This window comes from Monodon monoceros, unplaced genomic scaffold (assembly GCF_005190385.1).
Source record: "Monodon monoceros isolate NGI ecotype Baffin Bay Population unplaced genomic scaffold, NGI_Narwhal_1 Super_Scaffold_20, whole genome shotgun sequence".
In the NCBI taxonomy this organism is placed as follows: domain Eukaryota; kingdom Metazoa; phylum Chordata; class Mammalia; order Artiodactyla; family Monodontidae; genus Monodon; species Monodon monoceros.
Genome location: NW_021703777.1, coordinates 109,581,994 through 109,598,252, shown reverse-complemented (window position 1 = coordinate 109,598,252; position 16,259 = coordinate 109,581,994). Strand labels below are relative to the sequence as shown.

At 39.1% G+C, this 16,259-nt stretch overlaps 1 non-coding gene and 1 pseudogene across 1 annotated transcript; one reads left to right on the top strand and one right to left on the bottom strand.

Moving 5' to 3' along the window:
* Positions 1-834: 834 nt before the first annotated feature.
* Positions 835-908, top strand: TRNAW-CCA. Its single transcript has one exon. It is a non-coding gene; the product is annotated as a tRNA-Trp (tRNA).
* A 1,593-nt stretch (positions 909-2,501) lies between these two features.
* Positions 2,502-15,385, bottom strand: LOC114902448 (annotated as a pseudogene).
* Positions 15,386-16,259: the final 874 nt, after the last annotated feature.

Genomic DNA, 16,259 nt, shown 5'->3' with positions numbered 1-16,259 from the left:
AATAGCTGCAATGAAAAACACACTAGAAGGAATCAACAGCAGAATATATGAGGCAGAAGAATGGATAAGTGAGCTGGAAGACAGAATGGTGGAAATCACTGCCATGGAACAGAATAAAGAAAAAGAAATGAGGACAGTTTAAGAGACCTCTGGGACAACATCAAATGCACCAACATTCACATTATAGGGGTCCCAGAAGGAGAAGAGAAAGAAAGAGCCTGAGAAAGTATTTGAAGAGATAATAGCTGAAAACTTCCCTAACAACAGAAAGGAAAGTCACCCAAGTCCAGGAAGTGCAGAGAGTCTCATATAGGATTAACCCAAGGAGGGACATGCTGAGACACATAGTAATCAAACTGATGAAAATTAAAGATAAAGAGAAAATATTAAAAGCAGCCAGGGAAACCAGCAAATAACATGTAATGGAATCCCCATAAGGTTATCAGCTAATTTTTCAGCAGAAACTCTGCAGGCCAGAGGGGATGGCACAATACATTTAAAGTGATGAAAGGGAAAAACCTACAACCAAGAATACGCTACCCAGCAAGGCTGTCAGATTTGATGGAGAAATCAAAAGCTTTACAGATAAGCAGAAGCTAAAAGAATTCAGCACCACCAAACCAGCTATATAACAAATGCTAAAAGAACTTCTCTAGGCAGAAAAGGCCACAACTAGAAACACAAAACCTACAAATTGGGAAAGGTCACTAGTAAAGGCAAACATATAGTAAAGGTAGGAAATCATTCACATACAAATATAACATCTAAACCAGTAATCATGAGAAGAGTGCAAATGCAGGATATCTGAAATTAAGAGACCAGCAATTTGGGACCTCCCTGGTGGTCCAGTGGTTAAGACTCCATGCTCCCAATGCAGGAGGGCCCAGGTTCAATCCCTGGTCAGGGAACTAGATCCCACATGCTGCAACTAAGAGCCCGCATGCTGCAACTAAAGATCCCACATGCTGTGACTAAAGATCCTGCATGCCGCAACGAAGATGCTGTGTGCCACAACTAAGACTTGGCGCAGCCAAATAAATAAATAAATGTTAAGAAAAAGAGACCGGCAACTTAAAACAATCATATATATATACAGACTTCTATATCAAGACCTCATGGTGACCACAAACCAAAAATCTATAATAGATATACCACCACACACAAAAGAAAAAGGAATCCAAACACTAAAGATAGTCATCAAATCACAGGATAACAGAATAAAAGAGGAAAGGAATAAAAAAGACCTACAAAAACAAATCCAAAACAATTAACAAAATGGCAATAAGAATATACATATCGATAATTACCTCAAATGTAAATGGATTAAATGCTCCAACCAAAAGACACAGACTGGCTGAATGGATACAAAAACAAGACCTGTATATATGCTGTCTACAAGAGAGGCACTTCAGATCTAGAGACACACATACAGACTGAAAGTGAGGGGATAAAAAAAGGTATTCCATGCAAATAGAAATCAAAAGACACCTGGAGTAGCAATACTCATATCAGACAAAATAGACTTTAAAATAAAGACTGTTACAAGAGACAAAGAAGGACACTACATAATGATCAAGGGATCAATCCAAGAAGATATAACAATTCCAAATAACATGCACTCAACATAGGAGCACCTCAATATATAAGGCAAATGTTAACAGACATAAAAGGAGAAATTGACACTTATACAATAATAGTGGGGAACTTTAACAACACATTTTCATCAATGGACAGATCATCAAGACAGAAAATCAATAAGAAAACACAGGCCTTAAATGACACATTAGACCAGATGGACTTAATTGATATTTATAGAGCATTCCATCCAAAAGCAGCAGAATATACATTCTTTTAAAGTGCAGGTGGAACATTCTCCAGGATAGATCACATGCTGGGCCACAAAGCAAGCCTCAGTAAATTTAAGAAAACTGAAATCATATCAAGCATCTTTTCTGACCACAACACTATGAGATTAGAAATCAACTACAAGAAAAAAACTGCAAAAAACAAACACATGGAGGCTAAACAATATGCTACTACACAACCCATGGATCATTGAAGAAATCAAAGAAGAACTCAAAAAATATCTAGAGATAAATGAAAATGAAAACACAGTGATCCAAAACCTATGGGATGCAGCAATTCTAAAAGCAGTTCTAAGAGGGATGTGTATAGCAATACAAGCTTACCTCAGGAAACAAGAAAAATCTCAAACAACCTAACCTTACACCTAAAGCAACTAGAGAAAGAAGAACAAACAAAACCCAAAGTTAGTTAAAGGAAAGAAATCATAAAGATCAGAGCAGAAATAAGTGAAATAGAGATGAAGAGCACCATAGAAAAGATCAATGAAACGAAAACTGATTCTTTGAAAAGATAAACAAAATTGATAAACCTTAAGCCAAACTCATCAAGAAAAAAAGGGAGAGGGCCCGAATCAGAAATGAAAAAGGAGAAGTCACGACCGGCACTACAGAAATACCAAGGATCATAAGAGTCTACTACGAAAAACTATATTCCAATAAAATGGACAGATTCTTCACATACTTGTCTGCTGATGCAGTCACAAGACAGCCCTTGATTTGACTGCTTAGATCAAGACGAGAAATTTCATCATTGTGTGCATTAAGTGTAAAAACTGGCTTATCTGAGCGTGCATCCAAATTATATACAAAACCGTCATCTGTACTGGCCAAAAAATGACAAGGTGAAAAGTGATTCCAAGTCACTCTCAATCTGCCCACTGAATCGCCACATTTGATGGCTTTCCTCTGGACTTCGGCAGTCACACAAAGCCACTGACTTATCATATGATCCAGAAATCAGAGTCTGTGTTTCAAATGGATGAAACTGGAGAGTCTGGATCTTGTCTGTATGTATGGCAAGGCTGGCTGCTGGTTTCCCCAAGGACGTATCCCACAGAATAACAGTGCTTTCAGCTGATGCACTGGCCAGCACATTTCTGATCAGCTTATTCCAAGAAAGGTCAAGGACAGCATCGGTATGCCCATCTGCTGAGGAATTCATCTTTCCTTTCTTTTTCTTCTTTTTTGATAGCTTATTTCTAAATGTAAAGACTGGCTCTAAAGAGTTCCACTATATCGAAATCCCACACTTCAATGACGGGGGTCATGTTTCCCACAGCAATGTAATTTCCAGTTGAATCATCTGGGCTAGGATCAAAATTCAGCCATTCCATACTCAAAGGGTATGCAGACAACAGGATATCATGGTGGACATAAAAAGAATCTTCTTATTGATTATAAACATGTACCTCTAAATTGCATTGGTCCTGTTCGGCTCTGCCACAAACTATGAGAATGTCATTGGGCTTAATCAAGAAAACTTCACATTCGTACTGCTCTGTATCTTTCAGAGTAACATAAGGATCTTGATCATTACGCCCATAGACTGTAAGACCCAAAAGAGATTCACCAAGAGTTTCAGTATTGGGTCACCTTCTTCATTATATTTATCTAAGTCATACTCAGCCAGCTCATCATCATCCAGCGTCCTGTCATCCTCTGGGTCACCATCCTCCAGGGGCTCCCGAGGTCGGGCCTGGGTACAGGCACCCTGCATGCCATCTTCTGAAGGATCACCTGTCTCCTCTTCATCACTGCCACCTTTTTCTTGTAATTTTTCCTTTGCTTCAGCAACAAGACGTTTCACTTCCTTTTCACTAAGCTCTACAGATTATTCTAGGTAGAAGAAATGGACAGGGGCTTCCCTGGTGCCACAGTGGTTAAGAATTTGCCTGCCAATCCAGGGGACACGGGTTTGAGCCCCAGTCCGGGAGGATCCCACATGCCACGGAGCAACTAAGCCCATGCGCCACAACTACTGAGCCTGCACTCTGAAGCCCGCGGGCCACAACTACTGAAGCTCGCGGGCCTAGAGCCGATGCTCCGCAGCAGGAGAGGACACCGCAGTGAGAAGCCCGCACACCAGAACAAAGAGCAGTCCCCACTTGCCACAACTAGAGAAAGCCCCTGTGCAGCAACAAAGACACAACACAGCCCAAAAAAAAAAAAATCTTAGTAAGAAAAGAGTGTAAAGTAACCTAGTAATAATTTAAAAAAAAAAAAGAAAGAAATGGAAAGATTCTTAGAGAGGTACAATCTCCCGAGACTTAACCAGGAAGAAATAGAAAATATGAACAGACTAATTACAAGTACTGAAATTGAATCTGTGATTTAAAAACTCCCAACAAATGAAAATCCAGGACCAGACAGCTTCACAAACGAATTCTACCAAACATTTAGACAACAGTTAACACCTATCCTTCTGAAACTATTCCAAAAAATGGCAGAGGAAGGAACACTTCTGAACTCATTCTACGAGGCCAGCATCACCCTGATACCAAATCAGACAAAGATATCCCAAAAAAGAAAATTACAGGCCAATATCACTGATGAACATAGACGCAAAAATCCTCAACAAAATACTAGCAAACCGAATTCAACAATACATTAAAAGAGTCATGCACCATGCTGAGTGGGATTTATCCCAGGGATGCAAGGACTTTTAAAATTTATTTATTTTTATTTTTAATTTTTTTTGGCCATGCTGCCCAGCTTGAGGGATCTTAGTTCCCTGACCAGGAATTGAACCTGTGCCCCCTGCAGTGGAAGTACAGAGCAAGGACTTTTCAATATCTGCAAATCAATCAGTGTGAGGCACCACATTAACAAATTGAAGAATAAAAACTATAAGATCATCTAAATAGACGCAGAAAAAGCTTTTGATAAAATTCAACACCCATTTATGATAAATACTCTCCAGAAAGTGGGCATACAGGGAACCTACCTCAACATAATAAAGGCCATATATGACAAGCCCACAACTAACATCATACTCAGTGGTGAAAAGCTGAAACCATTTCCTCTAAGACCAGGAACAAGACAAGGATGTCCACCCTTGTGACTTTTATTCAACATATTTCTGGAAGTCCTAGCCATGGCAATCAGAGAAGAAAAAGAAATAAAAGGAATCCAAATTGGAAAAGAAGTAGTAAAACTGTCACTGTTTGCAGATGACATGGTAATACACATAGAAAATCCTACAGACGCTACCAGAAAACTACTAGAGCTCATCCATGAATTCAGTAAGTCGCAGGATACAAAATTAATACACAGAAATCTGTTGCATTTCTATACACTAACAATGAAAGATCAGAAAAGAGAAATTAGGGAAACAATCCCATTTACCATCACATCAAAAAGAATAAAATACCTAGGAATAAACCTACCTAAGGAGGCAGAAGACCTGTACTCTGAAAACTATAAGAAGCTAATAAAAGAAACTGAAGATGACACAAACAGATGGAAAGATGTACCGTGTTCTTGGACTCGAACAATCAATGTTGTCAAAATGACAATACTACCCAGAGCAATCTACAGATTCAAGGCAATCCCTATCAAATTACCAATGGCATTTTTCACAGAACTAGAACAAATAATTTTTAAATTTGTATGGAAACACGAAAGACCCCAAATAGTCAAAGCAATCTTGAGAAACAAAAAAAGAGCTGGAGGAATCAGGCTCCCTGACTTCAGACTATACTACAAAGCCATAGTCATCAAAACAATATAGTACTTGCACAAAAACAGAAATACAGATTAATGGAATAGGATAGAAAGCCCAGAAATAAATCCATACACCTATGGTCAATTAATCTATGACAAAGGTGGCAAGAGTATACAGTGAAGAAAAGACAGTCTCTTCAATAGGTGGTGCTGGGAAAATTGGACAGCTACATGTAAAAGAATGAAATTAGAACATTCTCTAACACCACACACAAAACAAACTCAAAATGGATTAAAGTCCTAAATGTAAGACCAGATACTATAAAACTCCTAGAGGAAAACATAGGCAGAACATTCTTTGACATAAATCACAGCAATGTCTTTTGGGATGTGTCACCTAGAGTAATGGGAATAAAAACAAAAATAAACAAATGGGACCTAATAAACTTAAGAGCCTTTTGCACAGCAAAGGAAACCGTAAAACGAAAAGACAACATACAGAATGGGAGAAAATATTTGCAAATGATGTGACTGACAAGACATTAATCTCCAAAATATACCAAAAAAAGAATACAACTCAATATCAAAAATACAAACAACCCAATCAAAAAATGGGCAGAGGATCTAGGTACACATTTCTCCAAAGAAGACATACAGATGGCCCACAGGCACATGAAAAAATGTTCAACATTGCTAATTATTAGAGAAATGCAACTCAAAACTACAACGAGGTATCACGTCACACCGGTCAGAATGGCCATCATCAAAACATCTACAAATAATAATTGCTGGAGAGGGTGTGAAGAAAAAGGAACCCTCCTACACTGTTGGTGGGAATGTAAATTGGTCCACCACTATGGAGAACACTATAGATGTTCCTGAAAAAACTAATAGAGTTACCATATGATCCTGCAATCCCACTCTTGGACATATACTCAGAGAAAGCCATAATTCAAAGAGACATGTGCACCCCAATGTTCATAGTATCACTATTTACAATAGCCAAGATGTGGGAACAACCTAAATGTCATTGCCAGAGGAATGGATAAAGAAGATGTGGTATATTTATATAATGGGTATTACTCAGCCATAAAAGAGAATGAAATAATGTCATTTGCAGCAACACAGATGGACCTAAAGATTATCATCCTAAGTGAAGTAAACCAGATAAAGAAAGACAAATATCATATCGCTTATATGTGGAATCTATATAAAAAATGATACAAATGAACTTATATACAAAACAGAAATAGACCCACAGACACAGAAAACAAACTTATGGTTACCAAAGGGGAAAAGGGGGAGGAGGGACAAATTAGGAGTTTGGGATTAACATATACACACTACTATATATAAAATAGATAACCAACAAGGGCCTACTGTATAGCACAAGGAACTATACTCAATGTTTTGTAATAACCTATAAGGAAAAAGAACCTGAAAAAAATAGATATTTATGTATGTATAACTGAATCATTTTGCTGTCCTGAAACTAACACAACATTGTAAATGAACTATACAAAGGAAGGAAGGGAGGGAGGGAGGGAGGGAGATGTGATTCTCAACAGTTCCTTACATTGGGTAAGGAATAGTTAAAGGAAGTATTACAGAGCCACGCTTTACCTCTGAGCTGTACAATTTGACAACACATATTTAAACTTTATTCCTGAGTTTTGCTACCCAAACTTCCCCTATTTTTCATTTCTTTTTTTTTTTTTTTTTTTTTTTTTTTTTGCGGTACACGGCCTCTCCCATTGCGGTGCAGAGGCTCCGGACGCGCAGGCTTAGCGGCCATGGCTCACGGGGCCAGCCGCTCTGCGGCATGTGGGATCTTCCCGGACCGGGGCACAAACCCGTGTCCCCTGCATCGGCAGGCGGACTCTCAACCACTGCACCAGCAGAGAAGCCCTATTTTTCATTTCTTGAGTCAATCCATTCTTGGCCATCTGGAGCTAGGTCTCAAGTAATTTTTTTTTCCGAGAAGAGTGTATAAATGACATAACTTTTGAGGCTTGGTACATCTGAGGATATATTTTTGTTACATATACTTATGAGAGCTATCTAAACACCATGGGAATTGCCCTTGGACTCACTTCCTATTCATTTGGATGACAGTTGACTTTCCATCTCAGATCTACACCTAGATGGCAGGCTGATGTTGCACAGCTCGTAGTCTAACTCCTACTGGTTTTCATCTAATACTACTCAAAGACTTTGATACAGTCTTCCCCACCTGTGCTCATGCTACCATTAGTTCCCACATCCAGTCTCATTTTGTCAGTTTTCAAGAAATTTTGATTTCTGCAACGATGTAGAAAGAGGTCTTGACGGTGTACAGCAGGATCTCTCAACTTTGGCGCTCTTGACGTGCGGGGGTAGATAATTCTTTGCTGTGGGGGGCTGTCCTGTGCCTCATAGGATGTTTGGCAGCATCTCTGGCCCCTGCCCCTTAGATGCCAGTTCCACCTTCCCCACACGCTGTGACAACTAAAAAAGTCTCCAGCCATTGCCAAATATCCTGATGTAGAGTGGGCCCAGCATCCCAGCTGTCTCCGAAAGAGGAAGCTGCACTTAGAAGTATGGCTGCCCCATTTCCTGGTTCGTGTCCCTCTTGTATTTTTGATCCAGGCAACAGTTAATAAAGGAGAGCAGAGAATCTTTTTATTTTTAGGTAGGCGTGCCTGCCCATTTCTAATGACATTATATAGGTAGTCCACCAGGCATGTTCCCAGTCCAGTGCTGTCATCCTTATAGCTCATGACTCTTCCTCCCAACTTCTGAGATTAGGTCAGCTATGAGTGTCATATACTTATCTTATGTGTCTTCACAGTTATTTTAATGTGACAGAGACTACTGAAACCTTTTAAACAGGAACACATCAAAATCTTTAGAAGAACTTCCGATTCATTTAGCAATATTCTTATATAGAACATAATAATAGGTATAAATGTTAATAGGTATAGTAGGTGGTTAAGAGATTGATAGTATAGTATATGGTATTCTACTTTTGCTAAGGGGTAGCTATATCTTATAATTACATACCTAATTTTTTCTCTAATTTATAGTATATATATATATTTTTTTCCTTAATGGCAATACTTTTTTTTTGATAAGTTGACATTCCATTTTTTTTCTTTTTACCTTTTGACCCCCTTCACCCATTTCTCCCACCCCAGCCCCCCATATCCACACTGATCTGTTCTCTGTTCTATGAGATTTTTTGCTTTGTTGTTTTTGTTTTTTAGATTCCACATATAAGAGAGACAATATGGTATTTGTCTTTCTCTGTCTGACTTATTTCAGTTAGCATAATGTCCTCAGGGTTCATTGATGTTGTTGTAAATGGCAAGATTTCCTTTTTTTTAATGGCTGAATAATATTCCATTGTATATACACAGTCATCCTTTGGTATCCGAGGGAGGCTGGTTCCAAAACTCCCATTGGATTACAAATCCATGGATGCTCAAGTCTCTTCTATAAAATTGTGTAGTACTGCATATAACCTATGTACATCCTACCATATACTTTATTTTTTAAATAATTTTATTCAACACTACAATGCGATAACCTTGCCTCTGCCAGAGATTTGTGTTTAATTCTTTTTTAAAATTTTTATTGGAGTATAGTTGATTTCAACGTTGTGTTACCTTCTGCTGTACAGCAAAGTGAATCAGTTATACATATACCTATATCTGCTCTTTAAGATTCTTTTCCCATGTTATTATGGAGTATTGAGTAGAGTTCCCTGTGCTATACAGTAGGTCCTTATTAGTTGTCTATTTTATATATAGTAACGTGTATATGTCAATCCCAATCTCCCAATTTATCCCTCTGCCCTTTCCCCCCTGGTAACCATAAGACTGTGGTGACTCTATTTCTGTTTTGTAAATAAGTTCATTTGTACCATTTTTTTCGATTCCACATATAAGTGATATTTGTCCTTTTCTGACTTACTTCACTCAGTATGACAATCTCTAGGTCCATCCACGTTGCTGCAAATGTCATTACTTAATTCTTTTTTATGGCTGAGTAATACTCCATTGTATATATGTACCACATCTTCTTTAGCCATTCATCTGTTGATGGACATTTAGGTTGCTTCCATGTCCTGGCTTTTGTAAATAGTGCTGCTATGAACATTGAGGTGCATGTATCTTTTTGAATTACTGTTTTCTCTGGGTATATGCCCAGGAGTGGCATTGTAGGATCATATGGTAACTCTATTTTTAGTTTTTTAAGGAACCTCCATAGTGGTTGTACCAATTTCCCACCTACAATGTAGAAGGGTTTCCTTTTCTCCACACCCTCTCCAGAATTTATTGTTTGTAGATTTTTTGATGATGGCCATTCTGACCGGTGTGAGGAGATGCCTCAATGTAGTTATGATTTGCTCCCCATACACTTTAGATAATCTCTAGATCACTTATAATACCTAGTACAATGTAAATGCTATGTATGTAACTAGTTGCCGGAGTGAGGCAAATTAAAGTTTTGCTTTTTGGAACTTTCTAGAATTTTTTTTCACATATTTTTGATCTGTGTTTGGTTGAATTTGTGGATGCAGAACTTGTGGATTAGAGGGCTGACTGTATACCACAATTTCTTTATCCACTCATCCACTGATGGACACTTAAGTTGTTTCCATATCTTGGTTATTTTAAGTAATGCTTCAGTGAACATGGGGTTGCATATATCTATATAATTTACAGTATATTAAAGTTAACAGAGTTCTAAAACCTAATTAACAGAAAACATTGGTGTTGCAGAATTGCTTCTGGGCCAACCTTTTCTCTTTTTTCTAGCCCACCTGCATAATTTACCATATTAAGCAGTCCTTTACACAAGGCACTTTAGAAAAGAAAAAGAAGTAATAGTGGTGTGAGAAAAAAAGGGAAGAGATGGAAATGGCTCAGTCTATCTTCTTTTGCTTCCCTCAGCCCAGGGTGGAGATTCACAGTTTAGGCTTTCTTTCCCTCTGGGTGGACATGACTTACAGTGGATACGGTGTTGGTGTCTTTTTCTCTGGTTCTCATCTTTCCTAGCCTGGAGAGAGACTATCTGGATTGGCTCACAGAGCACCATCCCAGGGTGTACTGTCTGGTGCAGCAGGTCTGTGAACATGCAGGGGTCAGAGCCTACACAGTGTTCTTGCCCTAGCTCCTGCGCATCAGAGCACAATCAAGCTTCACGCATTCCTTCTCCCCAAGGCTGTTACAACAGAAATGGGGTGAGGGACAGTTAGCTCTCACTTCTTTATTTCCTTCAAAAACTCACTCAGTAAGAGGAGCTGGGGAATCTATCGACTTTCTCAAAGATTAATTTAATAAATCAAAACATTCTTCTGATTGGGTGGTGTTGACCACTGTAGAGTTGTTTTTGGTTCATGATCTATTCTGAGCAAAAACATACTGTCTGAACCCTGAATATTAGTAAGGCCTTAATTTCTATTTTCAAGAAGAAAAGGGCCATAACAATTCTTGATAAAGAAAAATCTCCCAAATCCAGACTAATGCCTGCTTTATCTTTTTCATCTCAGATACCAAGGTTAGATAGACACAAACTGAACTTTAAGGAGTATCCCATTCAATAAACAACAAATATTAAAATTTCTCATGATTTTACAATATACTCAAAGTAGCAGGCCAGTTTTACAGCTAGAGCCATCATATATCTACAGATAGCAATAATATATATATATTTTTGGCCACGCTGCGTGGCATGCAGGATCCTAGTTCCCCAACCAGGGTTTGAACCCGTGCCCCCTGCAGTGAAAGCACAGAGTCGTCCCAACCACTGGACCACCAGGGAAGTCCCCAGATAGAAATAACATTAAAACAATGTTTCCCATCTTGTGCTCAATAAGTGACAGAATTAAATAAGAATGTTCTCTAGATTTTTATTTATAAAAAAGTCTGTTAGTTTAGGCATCACATAATGAAACAATGAAATTTCTAGGCTTTAATCCACTCACCAATTGCCTTTGCTTTACACAGGGTATGTGTGTGAGGTTTCTTCCAAGATTCTTTCACAAACGTCACAATGATCCCTAGGGAGGAGAACAGGTATTTTCCCCATTTTATAAATGATGAAGCCAACAGTCAGAGAAACTGAAGTGATCCATCTAATCTACCATACAAGGCAGGATACAGGCAGGGCTGGAACCCAGACTAATCCAGTGGAGTCTTTTCTGCTCCACTGCACTGCCCGCGTGGTAAGTCACTTCACTTTATCAAGCAGTGAAAGACACTAAAACCAAAAATCGTCTTTGACCGAACCAAACAGGCTCATTTCCTGATAATTTAACTTGGTTAATTTATTATGCAAAACTTTATTAACAATTTATTTGTTTGAAAAATCTATACCTTCCTGGTAAATAAATTTTGCTAGAAAATGGGATTGTTGATTTTTCTTTGAAGGTCTTAAAGGTCTACATTTGCTACTAGAAGATCTGTTTAGATTTAATGCAAGAAAAACTGATTATTAACAAAAATGTAGTAATAGCTGAGCTGGTGATTCTGTTCTTATTATCAAAAGTTAGTTAAAAACTAATAATTATGTTGCATACTCTGCTCCACTCTGCAGCCAACCCCTGTCCTTAGAAACATACATTTCAGGCTTCCCTGGTGGCGCAGTGGTTGAGAGTCCGCCTGCTGATGCAGGGGACACGGGTTCGTGCCCCGGTCCAGGAAGATCCCACATGCCGCGGAGCGGCTGGCCCGTGAGCCATGGCCGCTGAGCCTGCGCTCCGCAACGGGAGAGGCCACAACAGTGAGAGGCCTGCGTACCGCAAAAGGAAAAAAAAAAAAAGAAACATACATTTCAATATTTGAGTTACTTGTGAAAAATCACAAGTTAAAATCTGAGATTATGAAGCCCGGCTTAAAACTTCAAAATAAAACATAACTATTGGTATTGTTCTTTAATATCTGAACAAAAAGAATGTTTGATTTGGAGATGCCAAAGCAAGTCCCAAATGCTGCATGCTCTTGATTATGTTTTAATTTAAAGACAGCTGTGAAATAGCTTTATACTAATTTGATTTTTTTTATATTAAATAAGAATGAAATGGAAATTGGTGATTTACTTGACAGATATTGGACGCTGAAAATTAAATAATTGTTCTAAAAGCATTAGCTCAACACTGATTTGAAATGCCTGCTTTGTAATTAGTCATGAGTGAAATGTATGTTTAATTCAAGTTATGTTTCTGGTTTATATTAGCATGACTTGATTATAAAGTAAAGGAAAAATACAATCCAAGTATCTCTGCAAGCCCCTGAGTTCCTTTCATCCTGAAACACTAGTTAGGTTGATTTTTTTAAAAAACTCTTGTTAGTCTCTTGATTATAGATATTCCTTACTATTCTACTTTCTAATTGGGCAAATCTGATTTTGATAATACAGTAAATGAAGGTGTGCGTGTGTGTGAAAAATCAGGAAGCAGTCAACTTTCAGGTTAAAAAATTAGTAAAGGAGACTTCCTAAGTGAAAGTTTTAAGGTACCTATTGCTTCTTTTAAAACAAAAACTTCCAGTACATTGATTTTATTGGCTGAATGATGATGGATTTGTGGCTTCTTGGGATAGATTCTTTGGTTCCATTGAAGTCAGTGCATTCATTGAGCATCTACTCTGTGGCGGGTCCTGTGTAAATGGAGAGCAGTCTGGTTCAGTCTGGAAGACGTGTGCAGCTTGTTTTATTTCTCAGCCCAGACGTGGAGTATAGGTGAACTAGTTACATATCACTCTACCCCTACATGGGGCAAGCTAAAGCTCTCCCTGATGGAGAAACTTGGTGGAATTCTTGAGGTAAGAAAATTGGGCTTCTTTGGCCACTCTTTTGGAATGTACACTTCTAAATGAAACAAGAACCAACATGGCCATGATGCTCTGGGAGCTCAGATACATTGTCCTCTATATCCTCAGGTTCCTTATCTCTAGAGTTAATGTCAGGCTTTCAGGCTTTGGGTTGTGAGGCAGAGACCAGATCTTTGAGGACCAAGTAAGGCAGTGAGAAGTAAAAGAGGGACGGATATGCACAGTGAGGAAGACACATGGTTGACAAATTCTGAGGCATGAAAAGATCCTAGGTCTTTCAGCACAGATGGTGTGTGTGTGGGGGGGATGTGGGTGTAAAATCAGATCATCTGTGACTTCTTTTAGGTCTCACAGGCCCTATCTAGTGTTTTGAATGGATAATAACCTTCTCAACCCGCATGGTGACATCACATGAGTACAGGATCAGGGCATCAGGCAAAGTGTAATTGCTCAGTCTAGATGTTGTATGAGACTTGCTTTTTTTTTTTTAATTATTGCCACAAAGTCAATCTTTTCTTTTTATTTATTTATTTATTTATTTATTTTCAGCTGCGTTGGGTCTTCGTTGTTGCGCCCGGGCTTTCTCTAGTTGCGGCGAACGGGGGTTACTCTTTGTTGAGGTGCGCAGGCTTCTCATTGTGGTGGCTTCTCTTGTTGTGGAGCATGGGCTCGAGGCGTGGGCTTCAGTAGTTGTGGCACGTGGGCTCAGTAGTTGTGGCGTACGGGCTTAGTTGCTCTGCGGCATGTGGGATCTTCTCAGACTGGGGCTTGAACCCGTGTCCCCTGCATTGACAGGCCGATTCTTAACCACTGCGCCACCAGGGAAGTCCGAGACTTGCTTTTATGTGCTGGCATACTCTAAGCAAGCTGACTGAATATAAAGGACCAAGGACAAAATAGACCATATATTGTGAAGAAGCTACATGAATAACTTTAGTGCCAATGGCTCTTCAGAATCAAATTTTGCATTAATAATTTGGGATCAGCACCAGCATGGTAGGTGCTAAGTGTTTAGCCATTAGATAATATAATCTAGAATGTCCAGTGATCTGCTTTTTTTTTTCTTTTTTGATTGCCTTCTTTTTAAGCATTTTCGTCTATATTCTTTTTTTTTTTTTTTTTTTTGCGGTACACAGGCCTCTCACTGCTGTGTCCTCTCCCATTGTGGAGCACAGGCTCCGGACGCGCAGGCTCAGCGGCCATGGCTCACGGGCCCAGCCTCTCCGCGGCATGTGGGATCCTCCCAGACCGGGGCATGAACCTGCGTCCCCTGCATCGGCAGGCGGACTCTCAACCACTGCGCCACCAGGGAGACCCACGTTTATATTCTAAAACAAATCAGGAACTTCCCTAGTGGTCCAGTGGTTAAGACCCTGTGCTTCCACTGCAGGGGGCACAGGTTCAATCCCCATCAGGGAACTAAGATCACACATGCCACGTGGCTAATAAATAAATAAATAAACAAATCAACTAGGGCTTGTTTCTCTTACCATCTAGTACTCGTTCACATATGTGCCTAAGCGTATATATATTTGAAGCATACCTTTATATGTGAAGCATGAATACCTCACTTTGCGTTCTGTTTTTATTCATTATCTCACATCTATTTTCTTTTTCCTTGTTCTTAAAATTTTATTTATATATTTTTAATAGGTAATAACATACACATGGGTCAATATTCAAGAGGAGAAGAAGGGAAGAGAGCGAAAAGCCTCCTTCCCTCCTGTGTCCCCCAGCTACCTAGCTCTCCTCCGCAGAGTCAACTGATATTATAAGGTTCTTATATTTCCTTCCAGAAATAGTTTACTAACATGCAAGTACATACATATAAATGGTCTCCCCTTTTACCTGGTAGCCTACTATACACATCTTCCTGTATCTGGTCTTTTTCACTAAACAGCGCATCTTAGAGTTCATTCCATGTTGTCTAGACTTTTAAAGAATTGCCTGGGATTTGTCAGCCCCTAGATTACTCCAGCACGCCACTGACCACAGCCTCTCCCCCTCACTTCCCCTACACATACTTTCCAGCCCCATCATGATCTCGCATCTCCTGACTCCTTGCTATTCTATCAGCTGCCTTTTATCTCTTCCTGTCACCATTATTTTGAATCATTCTCAGTTGCCTTGGTGCATTGCCTCTCTGCTACACGTTTTTCCATGGATTAGTCTAAACATCCTTTTCCATTTTCTTACACCTGGGCTGCTGGTGTTCTAGGGAAAAGTATACTAGTGTGCAGGTTAGTGCCACAACACATTTATGATAACTGATCTCACAGGTCCCACAGGCCCAGAAGTTATACGTCCCTAATAAGCTCTTCAACTCACTGCCTCCAGTCACTCTTCCCACCAGAATGATTTTTCAAACATGCAAAAATCCCACTAATTCAATCAATCCCTCCACCCAAGGTAACCACTAATCCACTCTGTCACCACAGATCAGTTTGACCTGACTTAAAACTTCATGTAAATCAAACCATACAGTATCTACTCTTTCAAGTCCTTTACTCAGCATGTTTTCAGGTATATCCATGTAACTACGTGTCTCAGCAGTTCATTCCTTCTAATGCTGAGTCATATTCTCTTGTATGAATTTTGTTGTCATTGTTTTAAATCTGTTCACCAGTTCTTCACTTCTGAGATACTTTCATCTTCTCTATTTTCTCTATCCTCTCTGAAACTCCTACTGGTCAGATGATGGACTCCTGGACTGATAAATATCAATATCTTTTCCTTACTGTTGTTTAGTCTTTGACTTTTTTTTTTCTATACTCTGGGAGATTCCTTTGAATTTATCTTTTAATTTTTTTTGAAAGGACTTTATTTTTTTAGCGCACTTAGGTTTACAGCAAAATTGAGAAGGAGGTACAGAGATTTCCCATATACCTTCTGCTCTCACACACGCACAGCCTCC